We start from the raw sequence: 13,895 nt of genomic DNA, 5'->3' as shown, positions 1-13,895 counted from the left end.
AGTTAGCTTGCTAAGCCCAGGTTTTTGGTTTGGTTTGGTTTTTAATGAATAATATTGTCTATTTTGCTAACACTTCTTGGGGGAGTGGGGTTGGGGGGGAAGACTGATAGGCCTATGGAAGGATTGAAAGGAGAGGCTAGAGGCCTTGTGGATTGGGTCAGGGAGGGAGTTCCAGGCATAGACAACTGCCCGGCAGGCGGTGCAGAGGTGAAAGGAGAATACGGAGCGGGCAACCAGTGAAGTGAGGAGATGACATTGTTTCAGTGTCTCCCATTGGGCAGATTGTAGTCAGGTTATCGCCTCTCTGCTTAGTGTGACGCTTCTCTGTAAAGAGGGCTCCAGTGCGTCTGGTCCACAATCGCCCCTTTGTTGATCTGAACGGCCCATCATCATAAACGGCGACGCAGATTGTTTTCAAACCTTCGTCTCTCGCCTGAGACCAAGCATGGGAAATTTCAACCCGGAAGAGGTTTCAGAAGGGTCAGTGAGCCAATGGAATGAAGGGCTTAGAATAAAAGGAGAAGAAAGCCCTGCGGCGTGTGATGTGGTCAGTGCAGAATTCCAGAAAGCATCCAACTAAGCACCCCCTCAAATGGCGATTTCTCCTCCTTCCAGCAGCATGGGAAACAAGGGAATAGCTGCTCCTGCTGCCAGCAGCTGTTCTATTTAAACTCTGCACACAACTACCTGTTGCACTATAGCTATGTGTGCCTCTGCTGAGAGATGCAGCCCAGCGGGAGGAGGTGCAATGGTGGCTGTAGTAGTGCTTGGATTGTGGGATGCTCCAGGGGGCCAAAATAGCCCCCATGTGTAAGACAGAGCAGCCCCACTTCCTTACAGCCACCAATGTGCAGCTGTGCAGCCAGGATCACCATAGTAGTGAGCACTGCAGCTGCACCCCCCACCCCATCTTACTCTAGCCCCCACATGTAGCAGAGGCCGCCCAGAGCCCTTGATGATAGCCCTGTGTTCCTCCATTTAATTCTCCTCCAGCCTGTGGCAGCCCTTTGTGCCACCAGAGTGATACGTAAGGGCTGGGTCAGCAGCCAGAATAGGCACTGCCCCTCTTCTGAGTGCTAACCAGCCCATCACTGCTTAACTTTTAAAACCCAACCAGCGATGCCTAGTCCTTACTCCTTAACACTGCCTTTTCTGCCTCCTTCTTCTCTTCCTCCTCCCTGTCTGGTTCCATGCCACTCTTCCATGCTTGGAGACTCTCCCTTTTCCCCAGCGCCTCCCTCCAATCCTCTACACAGCTCACTCCTTTGGTTTCACCGTTCAGCACTGCTTTCCTCCCTGGCACAGCCTGGGCCTTCGCTCATTCTTGGTCCTGCACCATGGGCTGTTATCAGTCTAATCTGGATAGCAATTTCCTTGGGGAAGGAAGCCTGATGTCTGTGTAGTATCTAGCACAACTCCTGTGCTGTATAAATTGTTAATAATCATCACCTGTGGTAGGACAAGCACACACCTGCTTTTTACAGCCTCTAGCTACTGCCTCTTCCCTGGCAGCTCCCCATGGCAGAACCCTCCTGGGCTACACTGACAGATCTGCTAGAGCATTGGCTGGGTATTTTATACCATTAGTTTTTGGCAAAGCACAGATGGTGAGGAGCTGAAACACAGAGTCCTGGAGCAGGGTTAGGGTGTTGACAGCAGTCCTTGGCACGAGTAACCAATCCAAGATCTTTAGTGGTCATGGCATACAACCTTGCTGTAGCAGACCAAGGAAGATCTACAGGAAAGGTCCTCTCCCAGCTGTAAAGACCAACCAGAATCACCAGCTAGAATGATATCACCCAGGGATTGCTGCACCAGGGAACACTGCACACCGGCACCTGCTTAAATCACTCAGCACCAAATCCTGCCCCTGTCTCCGCAGCCATGGAGGGCTCAGAGCGTAGAATTTGAGTGGCTCTGCTGTGATTCTGCTCACAAGAGGGTCCACATTCCCTGCAAATCATAGAGCTCTGTTCTTGTAGGGACGCAGGGATGAGCTGGGGGAGGGCGGCACATCAGTGACTATGCGGAACCACTGGTCACTGGCACCTGTGAAGGGGGAGCTCACTGACTGTGGCATGGAGGCACCAGCAGTGGTCCTTGAGTAGCTCCTCTCCCACCCCACCCCATCCCTCGCTGCCCCTGCAGAGATACTGAACAGCCCAGCCAATCAGGCGGCATCCCAATCTGAGGGTCCCAGATTGGCCCGTTGAAAGTTCCATAATCTTGTAACATCTTCCAAGCCAAGCCAAGCCAAGCGTAGTGCCTCCTTCTATAGAGCGTGCATGACAAGACGGAAGCTTGAAAGCAGAGTTGCCGTAGAGTTATCTCTGTGCAAAACCCCCCCATACCGTCTTCACTAGCAAGCAATGTGTTCTTTTACTGGGATGACCAGGCAGTATCACAGGAAACTGGCTAAGCCAATTTTTAGGCAAGAGCCTTATGTCAATGCCCAGCATAAAGTCGTTAATAACATCTTGAAAAATGCATGGTTTGGCTGAGACATTAACTATGGTGACGCAGCTGCAACAGTGCCATTTAGGTTCCCATTATATATGTTGTATGATATGAAAAATGGGACTGTTTTGTATGCAGGAGATTCATTTGGACATGTCTACACGATGTCTCCACATGATGGAGGAGCATCCCCAACTGTTTGCAGTGTACTGTGGCAGCGTGCAGGCCAGCCAGGCAAAGTTCCTGTCACCTTACGCATTACTCTGCAGCACAGCGATGCAAGAGCGCTGCAGAAATTCATTGTGTCCAAGAAAGCAGCTGGGAGAGGTCCTGCCTGAGCTTCAGTCAGCCCTGAGTGCCATCAGCCGAGCAGCACTCCAGCTAATTCGTGTTTCCCTTTTGCTAGTGTGTGTCTGCACAGCCGCCAAACCAAAAAAAGAAAAGACATCCAAAGGGGAAAAATGTTACGCACTAAAAGATCAGAGGATCAAGAGCACTTTGGAGGCTCTAACATACCACACACGGGCTCTGGGCCTGTGGTCAGCCGGAAAAACCTCCGTTTAAAATTCCACACAGCCCTGCTATTTAATCCTTCTAATACAAATTCCCCCCACCCCAGTCTTAGACCAGCACTACTACTGTGGTGGCACAACTCGAGCCTTTAAGCCTTTTTGAAGTATGCAAGAGTCCCTGTTTCTCAGCAGGAGGGCTGGAAAGCTATGTCAGCAATGCCAAAAATGTTCCTGGGATTACTGTACCTTTCTGAGCAGAAACCAGGAGAGCGACCAATTAATGCCTCCTAATCTGGCTAATAAATAAAACTTGTTCTCTGCAGACGCGTCGCCTCGTTAGCCCATGCTGAGGGTGGCGGTCTAACACATCCTGTTGTGGAGCGGCTGGTCTCCATTGCCTGGTGGAATAGTCACACGTTTATACCTTCCGCAGCAGGCTATGCCATAGTTCTGAATGGAGTGGCTGGTGGTAAGGTAAGCGTCTGCATTATGATGAATGGTTCTATTCCAATAGTTCCCAGAGGTCTCAATCAGGATCTGGGCTCCGTAGTGCCAGTTGCTGTATAAAACACACATGAAAGGGTAGTCCCTGCGCCAATCAGCTCCCAATCAAAGGCTACCTCTACACAGCAAAAGATGTGCATGGGCTAGCTTACCCAAATGAATCGAGCTAGTGTGGGTAACAAGAGCAGTGAAGACAGTGCAGCGTGGGCTTCAAAAAGGGCTTTTGTAGAAGCCCGGCATGGCCCATGAGTAGATATTTGGCTTGCAAGCCTACTCTGAAGTCTATGCTGGGCTGTCTTCACTGCTCTTGTTACCCACGCTTGCTGGATTCAAGCTGATTGGGTAGGTTAGCCTAGACAGCCCCCCCCTCCTCACAATGACAATGAATGATATACAGAGTGTGGGGTGGGAGAGCTAATCCTATACACACAAAGGTTTAGCTACCCTGGTGATGGGCACTACAAAAAAAATCTAAAATAGAGAAAAATATGCAGCTTGTATGTGCAACTATGTATTAATGATTATCAATAGGTAAAGTATGTGCCAAGCATTACCATCTGTCCTTCACTAAACTGGCTGATTTCCTATTAGCATCATGGTAGAGATTGGAGGGAGTAGAGGGTATTGGCCTTCCAGATCAGTTCAGAGAGAGCTTCCAAGGCTTTAAAGGGCGTGGGAAAGAAAGCACAGAGGTGGTTGGGTGAATAGCTTACAAAGGGGTAGACAAAGCTGGTAGAGTGGATGGTGTGGAGGAGGCGGGAGCAATGCAACAAGAGACAAGATCAGACAAGCAGGAAGGGGAAGAGCCATGGAGGGCCTCAAAGGGAGGGTAAAAAGCTTAAACTTGAGATGATGGAAGTGGGGGAGGCAGTGGAAGGATTCCAAAAGGGGACGTTGTCTTTGAGTGGTGGATGAGGAAGATGATTTTAGCAGTGGTTGTTGTATGACCCGAGTATGTGTATTGAGGGGGGGCAGGGGCTTGGTGATGTAGGTGTAAGGGAGGTCAGAGAGGAGGGGGTTACATGAATCAAAGAGGCCATGAAGACCTAGACAAGAACTGTACTGAGAGGGAAAAGACTGGGTCCCAACGTGGAGGAGGATCAGTGGCAGGATTTGGACAAGGCCGGGAAGATGTGTGGGGTGAGGGAGCGGCTGCAGTCAAAGATGAACCTCAGGTTACAGTCCAGAATGGCCGGAAAGCTTGTACGTTCAGCAGTGACAGAGCATGTGGGGAGGGATTCAGAGACAAGATCAGGAGTTTTGTTTTGGTCTTGTTAAGGTTAAATTGCCAGTGAGACATCCAGAAAGAAACAGGCTGAGGATGGGAAGACCAGGTCATGAGTGTATTTTGAGGGAAACAGCCCAGAAAAGACTGAAAGGTTAAGGAGGAAGGAGAGCGAGGGGCTGAGAGTGGGGACAAGGGAGGCTATTAGCTATGAGAGATGGGTTCTCTGGAGAAGGTGGAGGGATGGGAGACACAGAGCAGACAAGAAATCTCCATGTGAGGGACAGGGGAGAAGGAAGAGAATGCTGGATGTAGGGTGTTAAGAGGCAGAGAGGAATGATGGGAATGGGTCGCATAGATCAGTAATGACAGCATTAAATAGTCCACCAAGGCCTAAGGATGCAACTCCCCATAGGGTTTATATTTCAGTACTGTACCTACCTACTGTTTAGTGCTTAACTTCCCATGGCCCGTTACACTCTTTGGTGTGGTTCACAGAACCCACATGGAATTAGATTGCTTTGCATAGAGGTATTTCTAAGAGAGTGTTTTTCTCAGAACGGAATTGACTTCAATGGAGTGACACCCGTTCACATCAGCTGAGGATCTGGCCCATTGAACTCATTGGCGTTACGCCCATTTACACCGGTTGAGCATCTAGCTGGATACAACAACTATGCACAAGTAATGACTGGCACATAGAAATACAAAGTTGTAGCTGTTGAAAAACTTGGTGAAGGTAGGGATGAGAGCAAATCAGAACCTTAAGGGTAAACAGCCTGAGAAGAATGTTGCTGTTAGAAGGGAAAAACCCGAACATTATAAAGCCATCAAATTCTGTGTTAAGGTTAAAGTCAACAATTTGAAAGTATGGAAGTCCATAATTAAGATAACCCAACACCTTCCCTCTGCCCCTGTAGAGATGCCCGTTTTCCCTTCTTTGTGGGAGGGGCTGTTCCATAGCATGGTGGATTTGTAACTGTTGTCCTACATGCATGACACTGATGCTAAGTTCAATGTCTTGTCGACGCACGAACCATTTCTTATGTCTCTGCTAAAAAGATTGGTTTTATATGTAGACAAGCTACTCCCTGCTTCATCTACACACAAGGGTGATGCCGGCATAGTTAAGGTGGTACAATCCCCTTAGTGCAGGCATAGATATACCAATACACAGGTGCTTTATACTGAGAAAGCTATTCCGGAACAGGAAGAAGAATAGATTATCTTGGCATAAGGCACCTTTATGCTAGTATAACTGCATCTACACTAAGGCTTCTACCAGTGTACCTGTATCCACCCATAACTGACATAGTTATACTGGTGCAAAAGCTGTGTGCAGGTCAGGCCCGGATTCAATGACACCTGGGTTATTGGCTGGCTCATGGACTCATAGTCCCTAATCCTGTGAGGAGCTGAGCAATTTCACAGGATCAATCTCTGAGCGAGGAATTCAGCCTTTAGGCTCATTAGACTCATTAGGAATGAAATAGCTTCTTTTTCCTGTTGACTTTGCATGGCCATAAAGAAGGGCAGAGTTGGCACAAACACTGTACAATTAACAGTGAGGAATTCTAGGTTTTTTAGTCGCTGATAAGATTAAATTGTTTGTTGCGGTTGGATAAGGCAGTCTGAGAGTCCGATTTGCATAGGGCACCGCTCTGAGGGCAAAGTTAAGGTAGTTTGGTTACCATAACTGAATTCCCACACTTTCCGCTGTTTGGATTCTTGTCTGCTTAACTTTACCTCTCCATGTCTGGATGTTTTGAGTGATTGTGAGTCCTGCTAATCACACCATTTTTGTAAGGGTTTTTAGCTGCTATCTACTCCCAGCTGTAACTGCACCTTAACTAAGTTTTTGGTTTGGAAATTCCCCTAGTGGTGGTTGGGTTTATTTTTTGTTTTGTTTTTGTTTTAATTTTGAAAGAGACTTAAACACAGGGCTGGGAAGAATAGGATTCTCAGGAGGAAGAGAAGAGTGATTCATCCCTGCCTGGTTCCCACTGACTTCAGGAGGGGAATACACTTGCACAGGAGTGGGTGGGTGAGGTTCTGTGGCCTGTGGTATGCAGGAGATTGGGCTAGATGATCACGGTGGTTTCTTCTGGCCTTAAAGTCTACAAGTCTAACTCCCAAGGTCCTTTACTGCATGACGGATTGGAAGAGGAAGGGGCACAACAAGGGGGTCAGACCTTTCCCATTCACGTAGCTCTCTGGAGGGCGATCCTGCTCCAATAGGCCTAATGAGGGGTAGCAGTGGGTTTTCTCCTGGGTAAGTGCATCAGCACCTTTGTGATCCGCAGAAGGCTTGTCAACCCCTCTCTCCCCGAGAGCCTTAGGAAGCTCATAGGGGTCTCCACTCAAGAACTTTTGGGGGCTACTTGGCAGCCTCCCGATCTGCACCCCCATCCTGACCCTTAGGGGGCTCATTGGTGCCTCCTCTAGCATGTTGGCATTTCCTAGATCTCCAAAGCCTTAGGAATCTTGTGAACGCCCAGCAAACCTAGGCAGTGTCTTCAGCCCCCGGTGACCTTACTTACGCTCTTCAGCCCCTCTGGAGGAGCTGGACTAGGCTAGTCTGAAACTCACTAGCATAACAGGACTGCAGGGTAGTGTCGGAGCTCCAGAAGAGCCTCAGACACGGGGTGAGCAGAGGGTGGACAACAAGTGCCCCAGAGCTTGCTGGAGGGTGTCTCCTCCTGCAGACCTCAGGGGTCCATGAGGATCGAAGGAATTCTTCTCTCTCCAGCCTGCTGCATCTCCTCCTAACGTATGCAGTGCTGACTCCCGCCCTGCGGCACTTGGGAGGTGTATGTGATCTGGGGAGACGGGAGAAACTGGGGACAAGGTGGGGGCATCCCACTCCTCCTTCCGAGGTTCTGTTTCCCAGCCCTGTATCTGGATCAGGCCATGAACCCAAATCAACTGAGCAGCTCCCCAGGACCCACTGAGACATTACACGCTATAAAACATGTACAGTTAGAGTCTTATCAATGTAACGGTGGTGCTGGGCGTTAGCTCTCAGCCAGCTGAGACCAGTAAGCTACACTTGTCTGTCTCTCTTCCTTGCCAGTGCTGTTTTCTCTTTTGCTATAGTGTAAATGCTAAAAGACCTCCTGGACTCTTGCAAACATAAATTGGGAATCACTTGTCTGATTTACTTCAGATTTGGTGGGAAATTTCTTCCTTGCCTGCAGATTTCATACACCAATTTTGAAGGAGATATTCTTCTGTTTGCCGATGGTTTTGGGGGGTGCGGTGAGGGAAGAGGGCAAAACTGAGCATCACAGTAGAAAATAAGCTGCAACCTTAAACAGAGAGAGGCTGCTAGCTCTGTAATTTCATGCTGAGAGTGGCCCTGTTAAGTAAAAAGGTGCCTTTTTTTTAAACAAAAGTTTTCAGCCTACAGCTAAACTGTAAAATACATGCCTAGGTCATGATCCCGCAATCTGATCTAATCCATGTGCATGGACTCTGCATGGTGTCCCATTGAAGCCGGGGGGCTCTGCACAGGTGCCAGGGTCCACTCCCAGGGAGTGAGTTGCAGGATCAGAGCCTTAGATTTCCACCAAATCTGAAGTAAATCAGACAAGCGGTTCCCAATCTACGTTTGCCAGAGTCCAGGAGGTCTCCAAGAAGTGACACTGCAAGCTTTTTGGGGGAAGAACTATGTTCCTTCCCAGGTGTTTGTACAGCTCCTAGCATAGTGGTGCTCCAATCCTGATTAGAGACCTTGCAAAATCAATGTTACATAATCATCATAATAAATAAAAGGACATCAGCTCGATTTCTGTAGCCCCCGTAACATTTTCTATAACTTCACTTTCAGGATTCTGACCAAAACTCTTTTGAGTCATATCATAAAAACAAAACTGTAGCCTAGTTTAAGTGGGACAGTGGGAAACAAAAACTGCTCATATGTTTTAGTCTGAATCTATTATTTCATTTGAATGAGAGAATTTAGAATATGAGCACCAAATAAGACTAGTTGGGGTCTTGACTTTTATTTCAACTTGTGTTGGTGCATAATGGTCAGGTGATCAGTGGGCAGCATTGCTTCCATTGCCAAGGAGTTAATCATAAAGGGCCTGATTCTATTTTTATCTGATCTATCTCAGGCACCTATTATCATTACTGTGGTGTCTAAGCACCTCTCACAACCTTTAATTCATGCATTCTCAGAACATCTCTGTGAGGAAGGGATGAACTAGGGGAGGCAGGGTGGCCTCATGGATAGAATACTGGACTGACACTCAGGAGACCAGAGCCAGGGATAGGATGGACCCAGTTACTGGTCTACTGGGTGATCTCTGAGCCTCAGTTTCCCCATCTGTCAAATGGGGATAATGATACTGACATTCTTTGTAAAGTGCTTTGAGATCTACTGATAAGAAGCATTATATAAGAGATTTTACATCTGGGAAACCGAGGCACAAGAGACTTGCTTAGCATCTCACAGGAAGTCTATAGTAGAACATGGAGTGACCCTGGGTCTCCTGAGTCTCAGGCTGGTGTCCTAACCATTGGTCCCACCTTCCTGTCTTATTATATGAATTCATTGTGTCACAGGAATACCTAGAAGCCTCAGTCAGGACTGGGGCCCCATTTTGTTAGTTGCTGGAAAACACAAAGCAAAAGACAGTCCCTGCCCTGAAGAGTACACAGTGTAATTAAGACAAGATGCAATAAGTGAGTGAAGCCAGCAGCTGAAAGGAACAAGGGAGGCATGATGAAGTTAACATTAATAAGAACGTGTTTCCATGCACCAAATAAAACAAGATAAACATCGGATGGCCCTGCTCCCAGCTACCTAGCCAGTCTCGGTTGGTCCCAGTGTCAGTTACACGGCTGAAAATTCGGATAAACTCAAATAGAGCCAGAATTTGGTTTAATTTAAAATAGCCGTTTTCAGAGGTCCCTTGCAAAAGTGTCACGACTTGTGAGCCGTGCCATGCCATAGAGCCCAGTGCTCAGGGCCATAAACGCATCTCTCTCCTGCATTGGCAGCAACATTAGGATGACTTGACTATTTAATAGCGATATAGGCTGTTTCTCTCTACACAAAGTGCGTGTGCTGATGTTAGCCAGGATTGTAGCCACATAGGAACGAGTTTGCGCTGTATTCTGGGGGGCTGCTGGTATCTCCAGTGATGTCACCTCTCAGCAAAGCAGCCAGCAGCAGAGGCCCAGAAAACCTAGTTTTAATTAAAAACCATACTTTCAATTATGCTGCACAGCTCACACATGTTGAGAGCTGAACTTTCACCTTGGCTGGGCTAAGCCCAGTTCTCCTTGAAAGCATGTCATGTGTCAGTCAGGCTGCGGGGGAAGGGGGAGTGCCCCCACTAACAAGTTAGTGCTGTCATAGAGGTGACCGGTGAGAAAGAAATGGGGGAGAAGGGAGAGCAATGGGGAAAGGAGGGGAAAGGAGAGCAAAGGGAAAGAGGGAGTGCAGGAAACCACAGAGGAGAGGGAAGGAGGAAGTTGACAGAAAACCAAACCACGTCATCATTGTTATTTTTATTGTCTGTTTTACATAAGTGCCGGGGCAGCTACAATTCTAGGCACTGTACACACGCATACATCCGGAGACAATCTCTGCCCCAAAGAGCTTACAGTCTTCATAGACAAAACAGGAATGGAGGTACACTTATCTTCATTGTATAGATGGGGAAACTGAGGCAGGCAGCAGTTCAGTGACTTGCCCAAAATCCCACAGGGAGTCGAGGGCAGAGAAAGCTGGAATTGAACCCCGGTCTCTGGACTCTTATGACCATGCCTTATCCATAAGGCCAGTCGTTCAGTCTAGAAGAGTGTCCATTGTCAGTAAAAATTCTGTCATTACCCCTTAGCTTTTGGACCTCAAAGTGTCCCCTCAGCCCAGCATCCAAACCTGCTCTTCTCAATGCAAGAAGGGCCTCCTCTGAGGCAGGCTACCCCTCCTGACTCACCTGTGCATGAGGGCAGTGCTTCCTGCCCCATCAATATGAATGGCTGTTACTCCTGCAGCCCATTGATTACTGACTCTTTCTGGGCCTTAGCAAGATGCTTACACGGGCCATTGTAGCAAGACCCATGTATCAGCCACCTGATATTTGAACAGTATGCCCCAGGCCTAGCTAGAACTGAGCTGGGAAAGGACTCTCTGGGGAGCAAGGGAGCCCCCGGCCTCCTTTCTCTGGCCTTGCCCCCATTGGAGTCACTGGAGAAACATGAATGGCATGGTGCAGACACATCTTCAGGGAGCAGAGAGCCCCTGAAGAATATGAATCGGTGTAGGAGGTGTAAAGCAGAGGAGAAATCCATGCGCTATGGGCAGCAATGCCGCCTTCCTTCCCCCAGGAGGAGAAGAATGAACCAGTGTGGAGCCTTTGCTCCTATCACCTGTAGAGGGCTCTTCAGACTCTATTAATGTAAGGGGAATGGGTGATCCAGTTCAGAATACAAGCAGCCGTCAATACAACTCCTATCTTGGCCTCCAAGGGATAGGGAGAAAAAAACGACCTTTTATAACCTATGAGAATATGCTTGGCTCATTTGGAAGCAGAAGAAAATGCCTAAAGCCAGAGTTTGCCCTTCTCCTGCCATGAGACTTCCCACGCCTAAATCAGGTAGTCACCCAGCAACATCAAGGAAGCAAGGCTGCAGTGCTGACCTCACCCGATAGGCCTGCTGCTTTACGGAGGTACGAGACTACTGGGTCATATGACTGAGGGACTTCGGTAACACAAGATGAGAACTATTTGCTGTGACTATATTAAGAACATTTCACAGGCTCCTGCCTCCTAGTTTAGGTCACTTTGCTGAGATCTGGTGTCACCGATTTAGAAAGTGCACCTCTCTGCAACAGCAGTGGAAAATCATAGGCCTCTCTGTCAGTGCAGGAGCCCACGGGAGTGACCACGCGGACTTGGAAGGGCTAAATATAGCGCTGATCCTTTTAAAAGATGGGGGTTGGTGGTCAGACAAGAGGGAAGGGGAGAGAGTCAGAGAAAGTAATAATGGTAGGAAGGGATTAGCAGGTAAAGCAATTGTTAAATGTGGGATCCAAAAACTGAAATTATATTCTAAGGAGGTGGTTTGCTGCACAATCACATTTCTGCCTTAGGATTCCCAAGACACGGTCACAAGTCAATTCGAAATACAGAGTAATCAGGCCTCAGAAATCAGATAAATATTGCTGCCAAAGGAATCAATTAAAGTAAATAATCTAGCCATTGACATTAACTAAATAACCTAGACAGTGAAACTGACTAAATAATCCAGCCACTTAAAACAACTCTAAGATTTGGCAAATGGAGCACACATGATCAATACAGCTAATGAACTTTAACAAATAGGAACACCCAGTCCACTTCACCTAAAACTTGTATCTAGGTACCATGGGATATTTTGAGCTACATCTTCTTCTCGTATAAACAGGTGTGAATTCATTACAGTCCTTGGGGTTGTTCCCACCTATATCAGGCATGAATTCTGTCCCTCTGATCTAACGACTCGGTGAGCTTGGGCATAGGACAAAAAAAATTCAGTGATGTCATTTGCCACAAATGATGCATTTGTAAACTATCTGGCTTCTAACTGGCTGAAGCGCAAAGTGAGTTCATTCTCTGGGCCTATCAGAATGCACCTTTTCGAAAATGAAAGGGACAACAAGTCCCCCACGCAGCTGTCACTTTATAATGAATGCCCCAGTGGCCTCACAGTCTGTTTGCTCTCGCATGATTTGGTCATTCAGTGCAAGAGAGACGAAACCTCTGGAACAGCCTGGCTGCAGTATTAGTCTCATGTGCAGAAGACAAAAATAGGTCAGCTCTACGTTCTGTTGTCACTAAATTCACTGGCTTCCCCTTGGCATTGACATCACAGCAGTGACCATCCTCCTGGTCATGTTCTGACCATGAGCTTGGAACAATGTAGGCAAGCAGGGCCATGTGGTTGGTATGTCTCATCATCTGGGCTACCGAGGTGCACTCTGAAGGAATAAAACCCTGCGTGGCTATCCAAGATGTTTCTAAAGAGTCAGTTCCTCAGGGCCTGCTGCTTATTCCCCACCTATTGCCACAGCCTTCTTTTTTTGACATCACTGTTGATTTACATGGAGACAACTATGATGTCATGCTCAGCTGATAGTGACTTGTAGGTGTGCGCACAGGCACTCTGAGCTCTGTTACAGTAATCTGCTAGTGTCCCTACTTGTATTTGTACTACAAGGCATGTGTTATTTGGCAGTTAATTCATGTTAAGAATTAATGGAAAGAGCAGTGGTGTGTACGTACTCAAACACACACTCACAATCCCAGAGATTAAACATGCCCTTTCTGATGGTGGTTCAAATTGGTGCTCTAAACACAACTAGGCATTTAATTACCATGCTCAGGATGCAGTTATTGTATATATGTAGGGGGATAACTGTAAAGGCCCAAAGAGCAGCTAGATGCCCAATTCCCATTGGAAGTTAGTGGAACTTGAATGCCAAGCCCCGATTTGTGCTGTTGCTATCTCCCCTTAATAAGCACGGATGGTTGAAATAATTGAGGCTGTTCAATAGCTATGAGATAGCACATCTCACGGTGTGAGAGAAGGCAAAGCTTCAGAAATATGCCTGGTAATCAGCTGACAGTTAATATACAATAATTGTCTTATAGCATCCAAAGGTTCACATCTGAATGCATGGTACTGTGAACTGTGTGTTATTAAGAGACTCTCACTCTGCAGCCCCTTACCTACATAATCTTTACTTCTCATTGACTTCAGTGGCACTGCACAAGTGAGTAGGGACTAGTCACGTGAGTAACGATTGATAGCATCAAGCCCCAGCTAAGAATTATAATGTATTTGCCTCTAAGGCTTAACTAGAGCCGGGGCCAGTGCAAATTTTCTGCTCTGGCCTGAATTCTGGCCAGACAACCCCAGCAACGCAGGCCTGAAAAACCATCCAGACTTTCAAAGCATGTCCTGCCAATTCCCTTCCCAGCCCAGTCACCTTGCAGATTCTGAGCCTCTCGAGTGAGGTCTTTGTTTCACACAAAATCAGTAGAAGGATCAATACTGGTAGTGCCTCGAGGTGTATGGACGTGGTCAGAGTTGAGTATGACCAGCACTGTCAGATATTGCTAAAGCTCCAGTGAGGGTTTAGGATAAATCTTTGTCCTGATGCAATAACTTTCCTCCAAGGATCGCACAGGACTCTTTGG

The sequence above is a fragment of the Chrysemys picta genome, chromosome 3 (genome assembly GCF_011386835.1).
Source record: "Chrysemys picta bellii isolate R12L10 chromosome 3, ASM1138683v2, whole genome shotgun sequence".
NCBI classification, from domain to species: domain Eukaryota; kingdom Metazoa; phylum Chordata; order Testudines; family Emydidae; genus Chrysemys; species Chrysemys picta.
Note: the sequence above shows the minus strand (reverse complement) of the source record.